The sequence below is a fragment of the Mustelus asterias genome, chromosome 8, assembly GCF_964213995.1.
Source record: "Mustelus asterias chromosome 8, sMusAst1.hap1.1, whole genome shotgun sequence".
Taxonomy (NCBI): domain Eukaryota; kingdom Metazoa; phylum Chordata; class Chondrichthyes; order Carcharhiniformes; family Triakidae; genus Mustelus; species Mustelus asterias.
The window spans coordinates 66,647,963-66,661,217 of record NC_135808.1 but is presented as its reverse complement, the minus strand read 5'-3'; the positions used below and the strand labels follow the sequence as shown (position 1 = coordinate 66,661,217).

The window sequence follows — 13,255 nt, the reverse complement described above, 5'->3', positions numbered from 1 at the left end:
ACATACAAAACAAAGGAGGCCATATGGCCCATTGTGCCTGTGCCTGCTCTGTGAAAGAGCTACCCTATTAGCCCCACTCCAGTGCTGTTCCTCCATAGGGCTACAGCTGCCTTCCCTTCAGACATGTGTCAGATTTCCTCTTACTGCTGAATCTACTTCCAGATCGCAATAACTCAGGATACAAAAAACAAAATTCTCCTCCATTCGTCTTGGCCAATGAACATAATTCTGTGTTCTTTCGTTACCAACCCTTCTGCCAGTGGAACTTGCATTTGATAAAAAGCATTAAGTTGGCGATGTTAATTAGTAATATTTTTCTTCCCCCCAGAAGAAGAGTTTAAGTTTGTGCTATCATTTGATCCCCCCCCCACAATTTATAGCGACCTGTTTGATAGTTCTGAGAAATAACCCACGAGAAGGGGATGAACCCTTCCCTTGCTTTTCACATATACAAGCAGCAAAGAAATTTGATCTAAATACAATTCCAAAGATGTGCGGGTTAGGTTGATTGGTCATGCTAAATTGACCCTAGGGTCAGGGGGATTAGCAGAGTAAATGTGTGGGGTTACAGGGCTCGGGCCTGGGTGGGATTGTGGTCGGTGCAGACTCGATGGGCCGAATGGCCTCCTTCTCTACTGTAGGGATTCTATCATTCTAACATGAGCAGAAGTCCTGCAGTAGCCACTTTCCTTACTGGAAAATTATGAGGGAGGAGCCAAAAGCTGGGGGATGTCAAAAAAAAAGAGACATTATTTTTCTCACATTAAAAAGGGATTTTGTACATCCACATCTCTTGCTGTTTTGTTGGAATCCTCGATGTGTCTTTTATTCATGAGACACTCTTTTTGTAAATAACTCTGCCATTTCAACCAGCATGGGGCATATCGTGCAGAGATGACTGATCATTATTAACAACATCTGGATTTATTGGCATCATTCTTTTTTTAACATCAGACGGAAAGCTGAGTTTCCCCTTGGATCGCTCGCTCTCTCTCTCACTGCACGGACGATTGCACATTCTGAATCTGGGGAAAGATGGGGCAAAGAGGCTGTAAATCCGTGTGTCTCAGAGAGCAAGTGTGGACACGAGACACAGTTACAATTGTTGCACACATTCTGCATTGTGTGAGCAGTTGATACCGTGATCGCTGGTCCGCTTTACTTTATAACCTGAAAAGGGCTTTCTTCTCGGTGTCTGAAAACTTTTCACCTAGCCGCTCTCTACAAGTGTCCCGTTTAAACTTCATCATCCTCATAGAAAGCGCAGACTTCATCGAACCTGAGCCAAGTGCGTTCAGTGCTGCGGGCGTGACCTGGTTGTATGATTATCTCCCTCCCCGACTTCATTGGACAAAAGTGGCAGATGGAAAACATAAATTATGTTAATCTGCTGTTTTGTACAAAACCCAAGATGTTGCTTGCCCTTTTCCAGAGCTGGACTCTCGGGCACCAGGAGCTGGACTCTGGATGCAATGTGAAACATTAAGTGTATGAAGGAAAGTGTAACTGATTGGGGATTTTGCATGTGTGTGAAAGGCTTGTGGAGGAAACTACTCTTGTGGAGGAAAGTCAGGATTATCGGAAGATTATTTGTTCAATCGGCTCAGGTACGTGAATCACAGAACAGGACTTGTTTAATTTGTCTTTGCTGATTTTTGGCTCCAGTTTACCTCTATTTAACTCTGTCCTGTCTCCATTTATTTGCTGTCTTATTTTCGATGAACACGCACCCAGTTTTACAGTGGGTTATTTAACCCTTACTTTCATATCTGTGTGCTTCATGACCTGCACACTTGCTGCACTTTTAATCTGTACAATTGAAAGTTGCCACAGTCCCAGATGACCATAGGCTGCTCTCCCCTTTTGAGAGGGAGAGGTGACTGGTGGTGATTTAACCTGAGGATCACCACACTTTAGGCGAGAGGCAAGGTTGAGAAGATGGGACTTAATGAATAACCTCAGCCGGTTTGGGATTTGAACCCGCGCTGTTGGCGTTGTCCTACATCACTGAAAGGCCATCCAGCCAATTGAGCTAACCGACCTCCATCTGTACAATTACTAGCTAAAGAAGTGTGACTGGCAATAGATAGGAAGCACAAGTCAAGTGAAATGACTAAAATAAACTTTATTCATAAAATATCTCAAAGAAAACATTGCCACTGTGCCGCCTCTATGTTTTGCACAGTGGTTGACGCTGCTGCCTCACAGCGCCAGAGACCAGGTTCAATTCCAGCCTTGGGTGACTGTGTGGAGTTTGCACGTTCTCCCTGTGTCTGTGTGGATTTCCTCCGGGTGCTCCAGTTTCCTCCCATGGTCCAAAGATGTGCAGATTAGGTGGATTCGATTTGCTAACTTGCCCCTCAGTATCCCAAAATGTGTAGGTTAGATGGATTAGCCATTGGAAATGTGTGGGGTTACGGGGATAGGGCGGGGGAGAGGGATACTCTATCAGAGAGTTGGTACAGACTTGATGGACTGAATGGCCTCTTCTGCACTGTAGGCATTCTACGATTTTAAATGATCATGACAGGAAAGCACAACAGTATTTGTATTTTCCGCAAAGATCAAAACGGATTCTGAGGTGCTTCAATACAGAGATGGAAACATTACAAACATTTCAATATTTTTGTCACAGATAGTATAATGTTCAAATTATATACATGGGTCATATTGCACTCTTGAGGTGCTTCAACACTGTTGCATTTACTATATACAGTCAAGAATAATCTTGTGGTTGGAGGAGTCAACACCAGCCCCTTGGTGTACATTGACTGAAAGGCCTTGAAATCATAGAAATCATAGAAACCCTACAGTGCAGAAGAAGGCCATTCGGCCCATCGAGTCTGCACCGACCACAATCCCACCCAGGCCCTACCCCCACATATTTACCCGCTAATCCCACTAACCTACGCATCTCAGGACTCTAAGGGGCAGTTTTTAACCTGGCCAATCAACCTAACCCGCACATCTTTGGACTGTGGGAGGAAACCGGAGCACCCGGAGGAAACCCACGCAGACACGAGGAGAATGTGCAAACTCCACACAGACAGTGACCCAAGCCGGGAATCGAACCCAGGACCCTGGAGCTGTGAAGCAGCAGTGCTAACCACTGTGCTACCGTGCCGCCCTCAGTAGGGCTGCTCAGTAGGGCTGCACAGTAGCCTTTCCCCCATTGCCCCAAGTTTGAGTCCCTCAGCATATAGTCCTACTTTTTGTTTCAAATGTTTCTCTGGCTACTAGTGATTGCTGGTTGAATTGAAATTTATTTGAGTCCCTTCTCTCAGCACTTTCAATTCATGGTAACATTTCATTGCAATGTTTTTCCCATCTGTTTGATCTCAGATTCATTCATTTCAGCTTCTCCCTTCTTTAAGTTAAGAACTGTAAAGAAGAAAAGTTGTTAATAGCTGATGAAAGGTATGGTTAACAGCCAAAATCCAGAAACAAAATACTGCGGATGCTGGAAATCTGAAATAAAAGCTTAATGCTGTAAATACTCAGCCGCTCTAATAAATGGTTAGTGGGCACAATTTCCAACCCCCACCCCATCTCATAGTGGCAGGCTCGGAGGTTGGGGGGCAGGGGGGAAGATGTCAGAAAAAAAGTGGGGAGCCATGTCAAGGTGGCACCCCAAACACATTCCCGCCACCAGAGAATTTTCCCAGGACCAGTCAGGAATGTGGATTAGCTTCCCAGAACATGGAAAGGGGGAGCCAATTTACATGTTAAGGGTCCAAATAGGGCTGATTCTCCAGCCTTGGTGGCATTTTGCCAGTGGCTGAGCTCCCGCCGCCCCCAGGCAGAGGCTGCCAGCCCCATGGACACCCCCTTCCTGTGGTGGTCCAGGGGACCATCAGAGATGGAGGTTTGTTCCCCAAAAGAGGGGACAGTAGATATAAAAGTCCACCCTCTCCACAGCCACTCCAAGGGACCTCTTGCCTTCCCCACTCTGAAATCATGATTTATTTTTATACCTCCGAGAATGCCCCCATGTTGAGGTGTTCTCATAGTCTCCTACCTCCCTCAGCAGTGCCCTCATCTCCTGGTGAGTCTACCTAGCTTGTTGAGCGAGTGGTCCTCTGGGCCTGTAGCATTGAGGGCCAACCTGCCATTCTTAATAAGGCAGCTAGAGCAGGGCAACCAATTAGCAGGCTGCCTCTAGCAAGAGAATTGAGCCATTCCTGCTTCTAGTAAGTGTGGGCTCACGACCTTTATTTAGTTTTGTAAGAAGTCTCACAACACCAGGTTAAAGTCCAACCGGTTTATTTGGTATCACGAGCTTTCGTAGCACTGCTCCTTCATCCATTGAGTTTATTTAGTTTTGATATTAGTGTCCCAACTCCTGCCCAATGTGTCAGTCTGATGACCTATCACCGGAACTTGGAACTGGTTCTAACAAATGGTTATCGACCTGACATGCTGACTCTGTTTATCTCTCCACAGATTATGTCAGACCTCCAAACATGAAATCCAACTTGTTCCCACCATTGCACCTCCCCACTCGAGAATTGGCACTGAGGGGGTTAACCTCTGCCTCAAGAGGGTTAACTGTACAGGAATGAATGCACAAGTTGGAAACCACTTCCTGTCCAATTTAAAACCACATCTTTAATAATATTGTTCAAATAATAATCTTTAGTGATTATAACCCATCTGTCCCTTTGAGCATTAAGCAATCTTCCCACAGTGTCAACCATTTAAAATATTCAGAAAATGATTATAGAGGTCACTGCGTTAGACACAACTGCAAATTGCATAGTACAATCCTACCATTAATGCAGCAAGCTGTGCATCGCCATGTATATTCTGACTTCACGTTAAATAGATTATGTAACCTTTCTCTCCCAATACCTCCATGGAGTCAACAAGAACGGTTTAATTGGATGCAATCATCTTCTACTATCCTTAATAATACTATCCCTAAACATTAACTTATTACTGAGTAGTAGTTTGCTCCGATTAAACATTGGGAAGCCTGAAGCCATTGTGTTCAGTTCCCACCACAAATTATATTCCCTAACCACGGACTCCATCCTTCACGCTGGCTACTGTCTGAGGCTGAACCAGACTGTTAACGGCCTCCACCGTAGACAGCCCAGCCTTCTAAGCCTAGGGCTGCTTCTAGTCAACCTCAAAGGTCATCTGCCCTCTTCTCCACTGAAAGTCAGCAGCCATGTCAACCCAGTCATGCTGCTGCCACTGGGATAGAGCTAGGACAGTCAGAGGTATACAGCAAATGGGCATGAAGGATTGCATAAGGGTGATTAGTTTAATTTTCGTATGGCATGATTTAATTTATAATTTGAATTGGATTGTGCATTTCGGGTGGCTTTTAATGTGACATAGAGGCTGTAGTGATGGTCATTAACAGTGGGAAGGTAAGGAAATGGGACTGTTGGATTGGAAAATTGGGGTTGAAGTTAAAGATAAAGTAGATAAATGAGTTCTTCACGTAGAGCCTGGGCAGAAAGAGGCTGCCTAGGGTTACAGCCTCACTACTTTTTCCTCCTCCCTGTCCACCTCCTCCTCTTCCTCATTCTTGTCCTTCACCTTGTGCTCCTGCTCCTCTCCTGATGCTTGGTAGCAAAGGCTGTTTCCAACATGATGGTGAGCATGCAGCAGACCACCACAAAGTTTGACACTCATGCAGCTGAACACTGGCCATAGAATCATTGCTTCAGGACGCTAGTTTGTATTTCGTGTGTGCATGTGCGTATGTGTGTCAAACCACAGCCACAAGCCTATCCTCAGTGGATTGCCCATCGCCCTGTAGTCGCCATTTGGTTTGCCATGGTGACTTAAATACAACTGGCACCGTGAACCTCCACAGAACAGATACATCATGACTGCTGCCAGGATATCTGCCTTCGACCTGCATCATTTGCTGCCTATGGTCAGACAACAGCGAGCCACTGAGAGCGGAATCCCTTTTGGTTCCAGTTTTTGTCAGAGTTGACATATGCTGCACATAAAAAGATGTGCCAGCAGTCACTGGCACCCTGTACCTTGTAGAAACCGGCAATCAGAGCCAAGCCGCATGCTCACTCCACCCACTTAATGAAGTGTAGTTATAAAGAGCCTCAGTCACCTCCCTTGTAACAGCAGAGCACTGCAAACTGAAAGATGTTGCTTCTACCTCCAGCAGTGGCCTGGAAGGAGCCAGGTGCATAAAGATTCCTAGCTATCATCACCTTGACAGCTACTGGAATGTAATTCTTACTCTGCTCTAAGATTGGAGCTATGGCTGCAGCAGTGGGTGGATTTCAGTGAGGACGTTCTTTGTGAAGCATAGACTTCTCAAATATTGATCATTACGGAAGTGTGAGAATCGATCTCTGATCAGCCTGGAAGGCTATGATCTCACACCAACAGCCCGCTTCCACTCCTCCCTTTGCTTCCTCTTCCAGCAGCTAGTCCTGTTCTGCATGGCTTCACTTCATTCTCCCAGACAAGGCTGATTCCAAGAGGAAAGCCTGATAGTGTACTCATGGGAATTCTATGCAGAAGTCTTGAAATCAGCATAATATCCTTTAGCACCCGGCACATCATTCCCTGTCGAGGTTGGAAACCTTAAGCTGGTAAACTAGAGCCCAAACTGTTGCAGAATATTAGCAATAGCCAGAAGAAATTGAGCAGAAATATCCTGTAAGTAGTTGAACATTTTTTTTACATAGCGCTTGTTGATGTTGGGGGGTGGGGGTGGTGGTGGAGATGGTGTGGATGGTCCTTCCTGCTACTTCATGAATATTCATCTGTGCCAGGCCAATAGATGGTATAGACTGAAATTTGGAGCTCTAGAATGGCAATGCTCAGTGAATGCTAAACAACATTGAGGTGCCTGCTCTTTCTGTTACCAAGATGTTAGGTGCATGCTCATGAACCCCATTACCAATATAACTTTGGAGCACTTCACATCAGAAGTGTATGCGCTGCTGATACCAACTTGGAATCCCAAAATGGCCATTATCGAGCCCAATTTTGTCACTTGTGACTGTAACAAATTCAGGTTGACCTGACTGCAAGTTATACCATGGAGCCTTACTTTGAAGGTCTGCTTCTTAACTAGATTTTTCTCCATTTGTAGCTTGTTTGGAATAGTCTAATGTGGAGCCAAAAGAAAATGTTTGTGCGGTGCATAAGGAATGAATCAGTTTGAATGTATCACAGTCCTTGTTGTGAAGGTAGTGAAAGATCACATTGTAGAGATACGATGCCACAGTTTGTTGAGGTTCTGATGTGCTATCACTCAGAATGTTTGGACACCACCATGGATTGCACTTACCCGTGTTGCCGGTGGGGCTGGGCACAGAGCAGTGACTTGGCATTTTCATTCATGAAGAGAATGAATAAATCACCCTGCCACGGACTTCATGTTGGCCAGGTCAAGCATACAATTGGCAGAACCCTGGCATAAGGTATTCTGCTTTTACCATCAGTTGACAAGTGGGGCTTGGCGTGATGAGATTCTAAAACTTCTGCTAACATTGCCAGGGGTTTTAAATCACATTATATCCCAGTGCTTCCACCATGGTTTAATATATATTACCCTTCATGATGTTCTTTGTATGTCTGTCCTTTTTTTTAAATTTCCTGTAGTGCTCTGCGTATAAAGGCAGCTGTTGTTTGTGTAATATGAGGGGATCTGTGACATGCCAAAAACAGCAGTAAAATGCCTTCATAACTTAAAGGGACATTTTCATCTTGCAAAAGTACTTGCTGTTTTTTATGGCAATGACATTTTGCCTGAGTTTTTATGTTTCACATACTTAAATTGTGCTTTCAAACAAATTACTTTTTCCACATAGACAGTGGCTTTCGATAGTAACATGAGCATCAGCTGAGATAGACACAGCAAGTTACCTGTAATACAAATAACCAGGAAACAACTAAGATTGAATCAATTTGTAAGGTTTTGAAAAGTCCTCCAGAATGTGTTTTTGTGTATAAGAATCAGAAAGAATTTATAGTCTTGCAGTGTAATGGCTTCAATCAGGCCATTGGGGTTGGCCTATTGGAGTATGAACTCCCAGATTAGGATCCAGGAAAAGATATTAAAAAACCAGGAAAAGATATCCTTGATTAAGGATCCAATTGATGAGTCAGTCAGGGAGTCTTTGCTTTGTACTTAACCAGGACACCCCCAGAGATAGACTGCGAACTACTAGCACTCTGTGTACTGCTGTTAGAGTTTGTAAATAAAGGGATTTTGGTGAAGAGACGTCTGCCTCTGCAGACATATTACATGCAGTCTTTCATAGACTTCCTGATATACTGTTTGTAGATTAGTAAGCTAATATTGCTACTAACCAAGTGCAAATGTCAACATTGGAATCTGAATTAAACTCAACAAAAGCTAAGTAAGTATCAAAAGAAGCTCTTCATGTCTCATACAATATCCTTGGAACATGAACATTCTTCCTTTCAAATGATCAATTAATGAATGTTTGTGCTTCCCTGCAAACTTACAAATATTAATACTTGGAAACAATTGAAATCTAAGGTTAAAGCGGCTATAATTTAACTTTTATCAATCATTGTAAGAGATCAATAATTCAGTGATCACCGATCAATAGTTAATGTCTTTCAAGAGATTTTTAAAAATAACTTATCGTCTAGAGCAGAGATTTTGGGATTTGGCTGACAATGATATCAAGCACCTTTTGTCTGAAAATGTCCATGAATAATAATATAATAGAATCATAGAATCCTACACTGCAGAAGGAGGCCATTCAGCTCATCTAGCCTGCACCGACCATTATCCCACCCAGGCCCCTTAACCCCACATATTTAATCTGCTAGTCCCCCTGACACTAAGGGGCAATTTCACATGGCCAATCAACCTAACCCGCACATCTTTGGACTGTGGGAGGAAACTGAAGCACCCGGAAGAAATCTACATAGACACAGGGAGAACATGCAAACCCCCCACAGACAGTGACTTGAGGCCGGAATTGAACCCAGGTCCCTGGCGCTGTGAGGGCAGCAGTGCTAACTATTGTGAATCAGCACAGTTTTGTGTCTTGATCCTTATCCCTCATCATGGGAAGAAAGGAATTCTTTCCCTGTTGTAGGTGCCTGAAGCCAGTATTTAAATCACGTGTCCCTGTCTAATTAATGCATTATAGAAAAAATATAATGTAGACATTACGTGAGAAATCTGTTTTATCACATTTATCTAACCTCTTTAACTCAGTAAAGAACCCAAAAGACCTGCACAGGAGCATAATGCAACACAAAAGTTCCACTGAGCCAAAGCAGGAGACACTAGGATAGATGACCACATTCTTCACCAGAGAGGTAGGTTTTAAGAAGCTTTGAAGAGGGATTTCGAGCGAGTTGAAGAGATTTTGGGAGGAAATTCCAGATCCAGAAGGCTGGAGGTAAAGTTGCTAATGGTGAAGAAAAGTAATTGGAGGGCTTAGGGCTAGAGGTAGGGAGAGGTGAAGAAGGATTTGAGTACAAGGCAGAGAATTTTAAAACTGAGGCTTGCCGTACAGAGATCCAATGTAGATTAATGAACAAGTGGGTGCTGGGTGAATGAGACTGGGGCGGAATTTTACAGTCCCGCCCGCCACCGAATCATAGTGGGCGGGACACAGACCATGCAAAGGCCCTATCCCTGTAACCCCACATATTTACCCCACTGATCCCCCTAACCTACATGTCTTAGGACACTAAGGGGCAATTGAACATGGCCAATCCACCTAATCTACACATTGTTTGGAGAGTGGGAGGAAACCGGAGCACCTGGAAGAAACCCACGCAGACACAGGGAGAATGTGCAAACTGCATGCAGACAGTCTCCTAAGGCTGGAATTGTACCTGGGTCACAGGCGCTGTGAGGCAGCAGTGTTAACCACTGTGAAACCATGCCATCTTTGACCTCTACAAGAAAGCATACCTCCATAACTGCCCTGTGAATAAGAAAGAAATATGATTTATACAGCACCTATCATGATTCAGGATGACCTAAGGTGCCCCAGTGGCAATGAACTACTCTTTGAATTATAGCTAGATTAAAGGATAAATATTGGCCAATGTTGGGGAGAACCCTGCACCTCTTGCATAAAACAAAATCCATGTTGCTACTGTTATCAACCTGAGAGCAGCTGGGGCCTCAGTCTAATACCTTGGACGGTATTTTTGCTGTCCCGCCCACCATGGGAATTGTAGCGGGCGTGACATGGGCCATGCAAAGGTCTGTTGACTTCGGGCAGGATTTTCTGACCTTGGGGCGTGCGCGGCTGGAAAATCCCGGACCTCATCTGAGTACTCGCTCAGTTCTGCACTGAAGCGCCAGCCTGGATTTTTATGCTCATGTCTCTGCAAGAACCTATAATCTCCGACTCAGAGTGACGAGTTCGACCACTGAACCACAGCTGGCAAGACAAAGAGACGTGCAGTCAAATATTGAATGTGTTGGCCTTTGCCGTTATTCTTGGGGAAGATACTGGAGAACTGCATTTATTTATGAAATCGGAAACTCTGAGTTGTCTTCAGAGAGAAAAAGAATATAGTGGAGAAAAAGTTAGAATGGTTTGATGGCAGTCAGACCGAAATGATCATAAAGCTAACAGGAACATTTGACTGGGGGCAGGAGTCATTCTACGTACTCCATCAGCAATAGGAATAGTATGCAACAGCATCAACTTGAGCATTTCTATTTTAGTTTGTGGACTATCATATTATTTTAATTTGCTGAAATGTGGCAGTAAAATGCTCAAGCTGTTTAGACAGCCCTTTAGTCATTTTGAAATATTTCTTGCATTCTGTACCGACGCCATCACGGGGGTTGCATTAACCAGCCGACATTGATGTGTCATTTAACTGTGCCATTCTGTCTCGAGCTCAGTGCTTTGAAACTTTGTGCTCCAGGCAGCTTCGGTTTCCACTGAAACGTGGTTTTCATTACTCCTCGGAGGGCGTGTATAAGGCCTGAGTTTAAGGCTAGGCAGTAAATATTTCTGCTGCAGGATATATCTTTTGACGTTTGATGTGCTTTGAAAAATCAATTGATTTACTTAGTATTCTTCTCTGGGGAGCTTTTACTGACAAATGAGGAATTTAAAAGGTTTCAACTTTTTATCTTATGCATTGCAAAGATTGTTCAGCCTGATGAAGTTCTAGAAGCTTTGTGTCTCTTTGGCACATGGAGCAAGTCTGCTAAGCAAAAGGTGGCCTGATTCTTTTAAAGCTCCGAGTATATATGGAAATGTGTTAATAGTAGCGTCATCGAATAGCAGCAAGAAACTACTTGATTGAGGTGCTTAATAGCTGTAAAAGTTAACCTGCTGGATTAGAGCTTTTATGTATCATTAACTGTGCATTGAGAATGATTGGAACAGGTTATTTGCACTGTGCTTGTGTAATGTTCACAGATTTTAAAGAAAGAGAATGGCCATTATTGATGTATCCTTAGGCTATCGCCATGTTATTTGGTCATCATGTTGATTTGCTCTCAGGATGTCTGTGATGCTGCCACCTTCGATTGTCCATCCTTAGTTGCACATATGTGATGATGCTAGACCTCCTTGAGCTGCTGTAATCCTTTTTTTTCGATTCATTCTCAAGATGTGGACATGACTGGCAAAGCCAGCATTTATTCCCTATCTGCCCTCTGGAAGCAAATGATGAACTTTATTATTGAAACACTGCAGTCCATGTGGTGTAGGCACTCCCACAGTGCTGATGGGTAGCAAGTTCCAGGATTGTGAGGCAGTGACGAAGGAATGATGATTTATATCTCTGTCAGGATAGTCTGTGGCTTGGAGGGGAACTTTCAGGCGATGGTTTCCCCCTGCACGGACGCTGCAGGTCCTTCTAGGTGGCAGACATTGCAGGCTTGTATAGCTAGTAGGCATGGTATGCCCTGTAGATGGGTATTCCTGTCCTGTAGAGGCCTTTCCTACTCAAGTTTCTTGAGCCAGTTATAGGGAGGAGTTACTGAGGTAATCTCCCTTGCCTCCCTCATGGTTTTCATTTATGAAGTACCTCAGGCTACAGCCAAGATCCCAAGCTATCATTTATAAGGGAACCTGCACAGAAAACCCCCACTAGATGTAAATCCAGTTTCAGTCAGTGTCTGGAGTGTGGCCTGAGCTCAACCCTTCTACTTCAGAGATGTGAATACTACCACAAAATCCATGATCACTACATCTCCAGGGTGTTAAAGTCCAAAGCGGTTTGGTTAGATGGATTGGCCATGCTAAATTTCCCCTTAGTATGCCCAGATATGTAGGTTAGGGGGATTATTGGGGTAAATATGTGTGGTTACGGTGATAGGGCCTGGGTAAGATAAAAAGATGGGTTGGTGCGGAATCGATGGGCCAAATGGCCTCCACCTGCACTGTAGGGACTTTATGAACAGAAATATATGTCCAAGCCTGGTTCATCACCTCGAGGTGATGGTGATTGGAAATGTCTGTCTTAATTAATGGATTGACATGAATGTGATCTTTCCCAGGTGAGGATTCATTAAAGAGCTAAAGGAATGAGACCCAAGTTGGAATTAGCCTTTTATGACATTAAAAGATCCTTACTCTTCTCACCCCTGTTTGGAGTTTGGGTCTAGCTCCACTCAAACATGGCTAATCCATCTAACCTTGCGACACTAGGGGAATTTAGTACGGCCAATCCACCTAACCTGCACATCTTTGGACTTTGGGAGGAAACCGGAACACCCGGAGGAAACCCATGCAGACGCTGGGAGAATGTGCAAACTCCACACAGACAGTCACCCAAGGCCAGAATTAAATCTGGATCCCTGGTGCTGTGAGGTAGCAGCGCTAACCACTGTGCCACCGTGAAAAGAATCTTTGCACTATTAACGTTGAAATAAGCTGAACAATTGTTCATTTTCACGTTACTATAATAGGATGACCGGCATCAGATTTTTATACAGTTTCTATTTCAGAGGTATGAACATTGGAGTGTTCAAAAAATTACATAACTTTTAAAATGCAAGACCCAAGTATGTGAATCGTTCTGGACCAAAAGATGGAGAAACAAATTTCCACCTCCATACTTCACACATCCTTGTCTCTCAGCAAACCGCAGGTTGTGAAAAACTGTATATAAATAGAAGGTCTTCATGGAGCACACACAAGTTGCAAAGAATGGCTTGGCAACTGTAATCTTGGGAGTCTTTTGGAAAAGAAAGAACGAGCTGTTTAGTTTTTTGGACTGACTCCTAAACTATTCCGTGAGTGCCTGGAAAGAGCCTCTGGCATGAAAGCAGACTATCTGTGCCACTGTT

At 44.0% G+C, this 13,255-nt stretch overlaps 1 protein-coding gene across 3 annotated transcripts in view; it reads left to right on the top strand.

Moving 5' to 3' along the window:
• The window catches only part of ddr2a (discoidin domain receptor tyrosine kinase 2a), a 163,391-nt gene that overhangs the window by 71,411 nt on the left and 78,725 nt on the right, over positions 1–13,255 (top strand). The window contains exon 1 of one of the 3 annotated variants that reach the window (XM_078218116.1): positions 761–1,607. The exons of the other annotated variants lie outside the window; for them this stretch is intronic. The gene's annotated coding sequence lies outside the window, so the exon portion shown is untranslated. Of the gene's footprint in view, positions 1–760; positions 1,608–13,255 lie in introns of those variants that run through there. 3 annotated transcript variants of the gene reach the window in all.